The sequence below is a fragment of the Henckelia pumila genome, chromosome 4, assembly GCF_033568475.1.
Source record: "Henckelia pumila isolate YLH828 chromosome 4, ASM3356847v2, whole genome shotgun sequence".
NCBI lineage: Eukaryota > Viridiplantae > Streptophyta > Magnoliopsida > Lamiales > Gesneriaceae > Henckelia > Henckelia pumila.
Window position 1 is genome coordinate 169339283 of NC_133123.1, and position 8073 is coordinate 169347355.

Below are 8073 nucleotides of genomic sequence, written 5' to 3' on the forward strand. Positions count from 1 at the left end.
GCCACGAAAAAGAAAGCAAAATTTAAAAGGCGGTTCGTGGAATTTATTTGGCGCGTGAAAGAGAAAGGGAAAAATTAATCCGGTGAAAGTCGGGCTGACGACTCTAAACCAAGCGCTTTTTGGAAGGCAACCCAATTTTATTTTTTTTATTTTATTTTCTTTTTATTTCTTTGCTATTTTTTTTGAATTTATGCTTTAATTTTTTTTTATTAATTAGTTAATTTTTTTATTTTTGAAATTATTATTGAGAATTTTGGAGGCTTGATATTATAAATTTTTTTGAAATTTTTTTTCTGGAATTTAGAGTTTCTGGCAGCAGCTCATGCGCGCTCGCCCATCCTTATAGTGCGCCCGCCTCACCTCTACGCTCCCTAACAGCGCAAACACATGCGCTATCGCGCTAGCAAAGGGCGCATAACTCAGCGCTATCGCGCACCATCACCATGCGCCAACTCACTCACCATTAGCGCCTACCTAAGCTCTAACGCCCCATCCTACAACGCTACTTAAAGTGTTATCGCGCTAGAAAATCTGCGCCCCTTAAAGGGCTATCGCGCATACCCAATCCATCAGCGCAGCAACATAGCACGAACCATCTCCCATTAGCGCATACTCTTCCCCTGAAAAATTTGTTTCATCAGCAGCGAAGCAAGCTACGCAATTTCCATCATCAGTTGCACAAGACCATGCCCGAACCAGCTGCTACATCACCTGCTCATAATCATGCGCAATCACGTCTCCTCATTAGCACTACAACTCATGATGCAAGCTTCTTAGTCATGCAAGATTACAATGGGTGTTCATGCACATCCATCTCTTTCGCTCGCTAGTGGATGGTGCTATAGATGCTGTATATTCTTTCTATGGGCATGCTACAAATTCTTTTCGTGGATATAAAGATTATGACGCCGAGTACTGATGCTCGGTGTTGAAGGTATGTGTACCTTGTTATTTTTATTTTTAATCATTAGGGACAATGATTATATTAAGTTTGGGGGGTGAATTAGTGTTTGAATTAGTTGGTTGGTTGATATTGTAGTTGAGTTTTACTGTGTGCTTCATAGATAAAATTTCTGTTTGAGTTTAGTTGTTGTGGTAGTTGAAGTTTTGAGTTTAAAAGAAGTCGAGAAATAATTGGATGCATGGCTAATGAGGAAAAATAATTTTTGTGCTATCACTAAAATCCATGATTGTCTACCTATCTGACAAATATTTTTTGAAAAAATGGAACCAAGTTAATGAACAATTTCCTATATACTCTGTGATTAATACTTGAATCTGATTTTTGAGACATTCAAACATAAATATGATTGAGGCATTGTTTGAATTTTTGGGCCTGAAATTTATTGAAAAAATTTACCCTTAGTTGCCTATTTGAGCATACACGTATATTAGTACATTGAGGTACGGAAAAATCTGAATTTTTGTTGTGAAAATCATCGTTTACTGTTGATGATTATTCCTTTCTGCACTGATTGATTTTTGTATGAATTAATTGTGGATTGATACTTGTCTAAAACTAGTTCGGACACTCTTCAAGGCGCAATACGGGCAGAACTGTGATTAGGAATGATTTAGGCAATTTTTTTGAATTCGTTTGAGCCTTTCAAGCTACCCAAAGATTAATTCATGTATTCCTAGTACCTTGTTTGAGATTTATTAAAAATCGAATGGCATGCGTGTAAACGTGTGATAAAGCCCGCATTCGTTATTATTTCAAGGTCCTACATTGACTACCTGAATAGCCTAAACACTATTTCCTACCTTTAAAGGAGTAATTTGAATTCTAAAATGTTATATGCTCCTAGTTCTTATTTGTGAAATTGGTATGGTGTGGTGGATGAATAGAAAAGATGAAAAGAGGTTTGAAGAGTTGAAAAAAATTTGGGATTGAAAAAAATGGTTGAAAAGAGTTATGAAAGAAAGTTGTGAAAATTTGAAAAATCAATGAAGTGGAAAAAAAATGTGAAATTGTGAATGAAAAGGAGTCGTAATTAGAGCATAAATATAAATTACTCCTTATTTTGAATTTTTATCCTTTGTTTGTAGCCATGAGCCAGGCCTTACATTATAAGCTAATTAAGTCTTTTTGACCGAGTCTCAGTTGCCCAATATACTAGTGGAGAAGAGTTGCGAGAATTTAGCCTATGGACTGTTGAATGATGATTTTAATGATTATGAATTTTGATCAAAACACGCACACAGTATTATTCTTTGCATTTACCTAATTGTGATTGTTTTTGATTTCATATCCTTTATTTGAACCTAAGCTACCTTGAGAAGTTCTCATGATCTATGAATGTTTGAATTGAACTTGGATAAGGGTGTTTTGAACGTGAGTTGTGGAGATTGTGAGTTTATGCGGTTATTTGGTTATGATTGAAACTTCCAAGTGTTAGTTGGTTGGATATGATTGGATTTAAATTTTTAAAATTATTTTTGAGGTCATTGCTCCATGATATTTCTTGGCTATTCTTGTTGGTTTGATAGAATGAGTTTTTGAAGTTATTATTTTGAATGGTTTTGCTCGAGACTAGCAAAAGTCTAAGTTTGGGGGTATTTGATGAGTGTATTTTTTACACTTAATTTATATATGATTTTAATTGTTAAATATTTGTTTCGAGCAAATTTATGTCTGAGTTTTGTTGTTTTTGTTTTTGTAGGAGATTATGGAGATTTTATGGAAAAGAAGAAGAAAATGAGAATTTGTGAAGAGAAAGAAATTAAAAAATAATAATAAAAGAAAAGAAAATTGAAGAAGAAAGAAGTCAGGAGAAGAAAATATCGAGAAGGGGTTAATGGGCTTTCTTAATGGGCCTTGTCTAAGCGCTAAATTTTTGTGGTCAGCGCTTAAGGGAAAGCTATCGCGCAGCTTCACGTGAGAATTGAGAGATTGAAGCCAGAGGGCTATGCGCGCCTGCCTATAGTTCTGGAGCGCCCGCGCGTCGCAAGATTTCAGCGTTTAAGAGTTTTAATAGGGAAGGAAACTTTTATATTTTATGGGCTTTTTGATGGGTTTTTGTGCAAGCTATAAAAAGGATTCTTTTATCAGAAATTAAGAGGAGAGCCGCCACAACTTATACATAATACACAGTACAAATCAGAGATTAGGGCTTGATCGTGAGATTTTGGAGAAGAATTTCTAGAGATTTAATTGAAGAACGAAGACGGAGATCGATAGACCGGACATGACATCGACGACGGATTTGTTTCTTTATTTTATTTATTTAATTCTGAATTCATGTCTAATTTTTGAACATGTTTTGTTTTATTCAGAATTTTATTATGAACTAATTTTTTAGAGTCTAGATGTCGGATGGAACCTGGTGTAGACACTTTCATGAATTTTTGATTTTATTGAATTGGGTTTCTTCTAGATTAATTGTTTTTTTCTAGAATTGATTGTCTTTTCAATTACTTGATCACTAATTGATTTGTAATATTTATTTGAAATCTGGCATTCGGAAGAGGAGATTTTGAATAGAACCAATAGAAAATACACTGTTATTTATTTATATCGCTCGGGAGAGTGTAAAATTTTAACAGAGCTTTTAAAAAAAATATTGTTTTGAATTGATCATTGCAATTATATTTTTAATAGGGATATTAAAATTTAATTGTAGTTGATATATTTTATTCGGCACTCGGGAGAGGGAATAATACACTTAAGTGTTCTTAGCTATTAATTCATTGAAATTCATGAAGATTAATTAATTAGGATTGATTGTTGTTGAAACCAGGTGAAATCTATACCTCTAGACCATGTTTCTCTGATTGATATTTATCTGAAAGTTGTGTGCGTGCTATAAAATCATCTGCTTATTTTTATTTTAATGCAAAATTTTGAGATATTAATTTTCTAGATAAAGTTTGGACTATTTTAATTACAAATACTAAATATTTTCATTTTACTCCCTATGGGATCGATATCTGATTTTATCACTATATTAAAACATGACACTCGTACGCTTGCGAGCATTTTTCACAACAACTCCCGGGTTTAATGTGTAGGAATTATCAAGTTTTAAGAAGAAATCGGATTTTTACTTCATGCGCTCGATCGGACATACTCACAGGATCGAGCGCGACATCTGAAGATTCAAGGCAGTGGGCTCGAGTAGAAAGGTGCGCTCGATCCAGGAAATTCATAGGATCGAGCGCGGCCGAGGAATTTTCAAAACAGTGTGTTCGCAATTTTTCATGCGCTCGATCCGGGGAACTCGTAGGATCGAGCGCGCATGTCGGTTGGAGAAGACTTTGTAAATTTGGAAACTCTTTTATTTTGGACTCAAGACTTTTATTAGGATTTTATTTCGTTTTTCAGGGGGGAATTATCAGACTTTAGCATATCTCTGAGGCGGCTAGGTTTTGTTTTAAAACTCTCTCTGAAGATTTCTTCCTTTCTTTTAATTTTTCTCTAGCTTTTCATGAATCGTTGTGGCTAAGTCTTAGAACTTGGTATAGGGAGACGAAACCTTGATATAATTTATTCATGAGATTCGATTTTTAGTGTTTAATTCCTATTGAGTATCAAAAGTTGTTTTGTTTTATTTAATGCTTGTGTGCGAGATTTTAGGATTGGCCATCTTAGGACTTTTCTATACAATCTAATACTAAATTAGAATTCAAATCCGTAATTGTTTGAATCAACTAATTTGCGAAGCAACTACGTTTGATATTTTCTGCTGTTGAATTTATTAAATCATAGGAACAACTTTTGACTAAATTAAATACATTCGCTGGTGCATGTGTTGTCTAGGTTCATCAGTTTTACTTATTTGAATGCTACCTTAAATTTAAATCTAAATCGCTGAAATCCGGGTTAATTTATTGGTAAAGGTTAATCTAGAACGCTGGTGTCTAATTAACTAAGATTAAGGTGAAACAGGAATTTGATTTTCAATGATGAATATTTGATAGGATTAATTATTCTTAGGGAATCGATGATTGAATGAATAAATATCAAGGATGTAGTCGACCGATACCAAGGCTTGTTTCTTATTGATTTCATCAGTTTAATTCTCAAACTTGCATGATAGTGATAATATTTAATTTTAATTGTTTAAAATTTCAGTAGTTAAGTCCCAAAACTCAAAACCCCTATTTATTTTTAGTAATTTTTAGAACACATTAAATTTCCCTTTTCTCGTGGGAACGATCCCTAGTCACACTACTGCATATTTTATTTATCTGATTGAGTCGGGTAATTTGGGCGTGACGCGATTAAGCGCTAACAAATTTTGGCGCCGTTTCCGGGGATCGAACCCGGGTCACCCGCGTGACAGGCGGTAATACTCACCACTATACTACAACGACAACATGTTTCTTTCCCTTTTGTTTTTGTTTGATTTTAATTATTGGTTTGTTTTGCTTTTGTTTGATTTTGGGAAAATTTTGAAAAAATTAAAAACAGTACTTACTGCAGAGTCACCGCGCTCGATCCTATGAACTCATTAGATCGAGCGCCAGAAAATCAAAAACTTATTGTCCCGAACATTTTAGTTCCGCGTTCGATCCTACGAATTAATGAGATCGAGCGCAAGAGTTTCCTAAACCCACTCCCCTGAAAATATTTTGGGCGCGCTCGATCCTGCGAACTCATGCGATCGAGCGCACCCTCTTTTACACATTATATTTACTTTCCTTTCTTTTTTTCCCCCTATCTTCACTCTTCATTCTCTCGGCCTCCCTAGGACCCTAAACCCCCAAATTTCGAATTCTCTCAAATCTTCACCAATTGTTCTTCATCTGTTGCAGGGGTTATTCAAGGGCTCGGAATCATCATATCTCCTCTCCACTACACATCTCCACACCATATTTTGCTAGGGACTTCGGAATTTTTGGTGCACACCACGTGTTCGACGAATTTCCCCTGTCAATTTTTTTTTTTGAAATCTTTGCGATATTAGGGCTCCGAAACGCAATAGAGAGATAGGCGAATCTTCTCTCCAGGGCACAAGGGCTTCAACCTCCTTACTAAATCTCGCCGGCCGATTTGTCAACCAAACGGCTCGGGATAGGTATGATCATGCTAAACATCATCGCTCCCCTATTACTGAGAGGGGTTTTGATCTTGATGTTACCGAAATCGATGTGGTTGTCCAAATATTGAATCATGGGTGGGGGTCATTCTGCAAGCAACCCAAGCTGGCCATTGTCCCTATTGTTAGGGAATTTTATGCTAACACTGCGGAACGGGTGGATGGTAAAGCCTTTGTCAGAGGTATTTTGGTTTCTTATGCGCCCAATGAGTTGAATACTATTCTAGAGACGCTGGATGTCGATGATAACCTATACCAAAGCATCGCCCTTGCCCCGGATTTACACGAGGTTCTTCAACAATTGTGCTTTGATGGGGCTGCCTGGTTGGACCATGTTACTTTCAAATGCTTTAAGGAGAAATACCTTTATTTGGTTCCGGCCACTTGGTACTCCTTCGTCGCCCACCGTCTGATGCCCATCTCCCACACGAGTGAAGTCCACGTTGAGCGTGCAGTGCTACTCTACGCTCTTGATCTTAATTTTCCGGTCAATGTGGGATGAGTGATTCATGATCACATACGGCGTTCAATCACTTCCAGGACAACGGGTCTTTTCTTCTTGATGATCATCACACAACTGTGCATGCGTGTCGGTGTGCAACCTCGACTTGACGAGGAATGGTTGCAACCAAAGCACCCCATTGACAAAGCCGTTATCGATGCAAAGCGAGCTTATCGGAGGAGCCAATTTGTGGTGGACAATCAATTTGTGCCGGTCCACGATCCCGTACGCCCTGTTCCACCTCCGCGACGCACTACTACTGTTACTCTTAGGGAAGTGGCCGCTTTCACCCAGCACCAAAATGCATTCAATGCAGCTACGGCTTCAAATTTTCAAGTCTTGGACTACATTTGTCGCGGCATCTACGAGAGGCTAGGGATCGACCCCACCACGCTCCCACCGGCTGTACCATTCCCACCACCTTTCGAGTTCCCATATATTGACCCTGTGGCTCCGCCAGAGCATGATGAGGACGCCGCCGACCGCTAGACCAGGGGAGTTCTGTTTTATTTTTTTTCTAGCATAGCATTGCATTGACATTTCATTTTTTTTTGAGTTTAATGTTTTGTTTGTTTAGTTGTTTGTTTTGTTTTGTGTTTGAGGCATTGAGGGCAATGCTTCGTTTAAGTGGGGGGGGGGGTGCATTCATACATTGCATTTGTTTTTGTCGCGTTGTTGCATTTAGTTCATGTTAGTGTCATATCATTATGTTGCATTAGTATTGAGTTGAGAAAGAAATGGGTAGCCTGGCCAATGATGAAGAGTTATTTGTGTTGTTCAGTAACTGAATTTCATGCCTATCTGACCAAATTTTTGCACTGATGGAACCTAATAGACGAGTGAACTCCTATATACTCTATGAATTGTGCTTGAGTCTAAAATTTGAAACATACAAACATGGATAGGATTGAGGCATTATTGGAATTCTTGGGCCTAAATTTTTCGTGAATTATCCTTAGATGCCCTGTTGAGCTTCCACGTGATATATGAGCACATGAGGTGCATACTTCCGAATTTTGTGAAAAATCATCGTTCACTGTTGATGATTTCTCTTTTCTGCACTAATTGAAATTTGTATGAATTGACTGTGAATTGAGACATGTCTAGAACAAGTTCGGATACCCCTCGAGGTGAAATACGGGTAAACTGTGACTTAGGAGTGATGTAGGCAATTTTTCTGAATATCGTTTGAGCTTTTCAAGCCACCCACTGAATTATTTATCCCTAGTACCTTGTTTGAGCCTAATTGAAAAACGAGTGGCATGCGTGTAAACGTGTGGTAAACCCCCATTCGACATTGTTTCAAGGTCCTACAATTACTACCTATAGCCTAAACACTAATTCCTACCTTAAAGGGAGTAAGTTGAATGTTAGAATTATTTTATGCTCCTACTTTGTATTGTGAATATGGAATGGTGTGGTGATAGAAATTTGAAAACAAAAGATTGTAATGAAAGGGGATAGAAAAGAATAAATAAAGGGGTGCAAAAAGAAAAAAGAAAAAAATTAGTTGGTGAAAAGAAATATAAA

General features: G+C 37.0%; 1 non-coding gene across 1 annotated transcript; it reads right to left on the reverse strand.

Annotated features, from left to right (window-relative positions):
* Positions 1–5244: 5244 nt before the first annotated feature.
* TRNAD-GUC (transfer RNA aspartic acid (anticodon GUC)) lies at positions 5245–5316 on the reverse strand. Its single transcript has one exon. It is a non-coding gene; the product is annotated as a tRNA-Asp (tRNA).
* Between the last annotated feature and the right edge of the window lie 2757 nt (positions 5317–8073).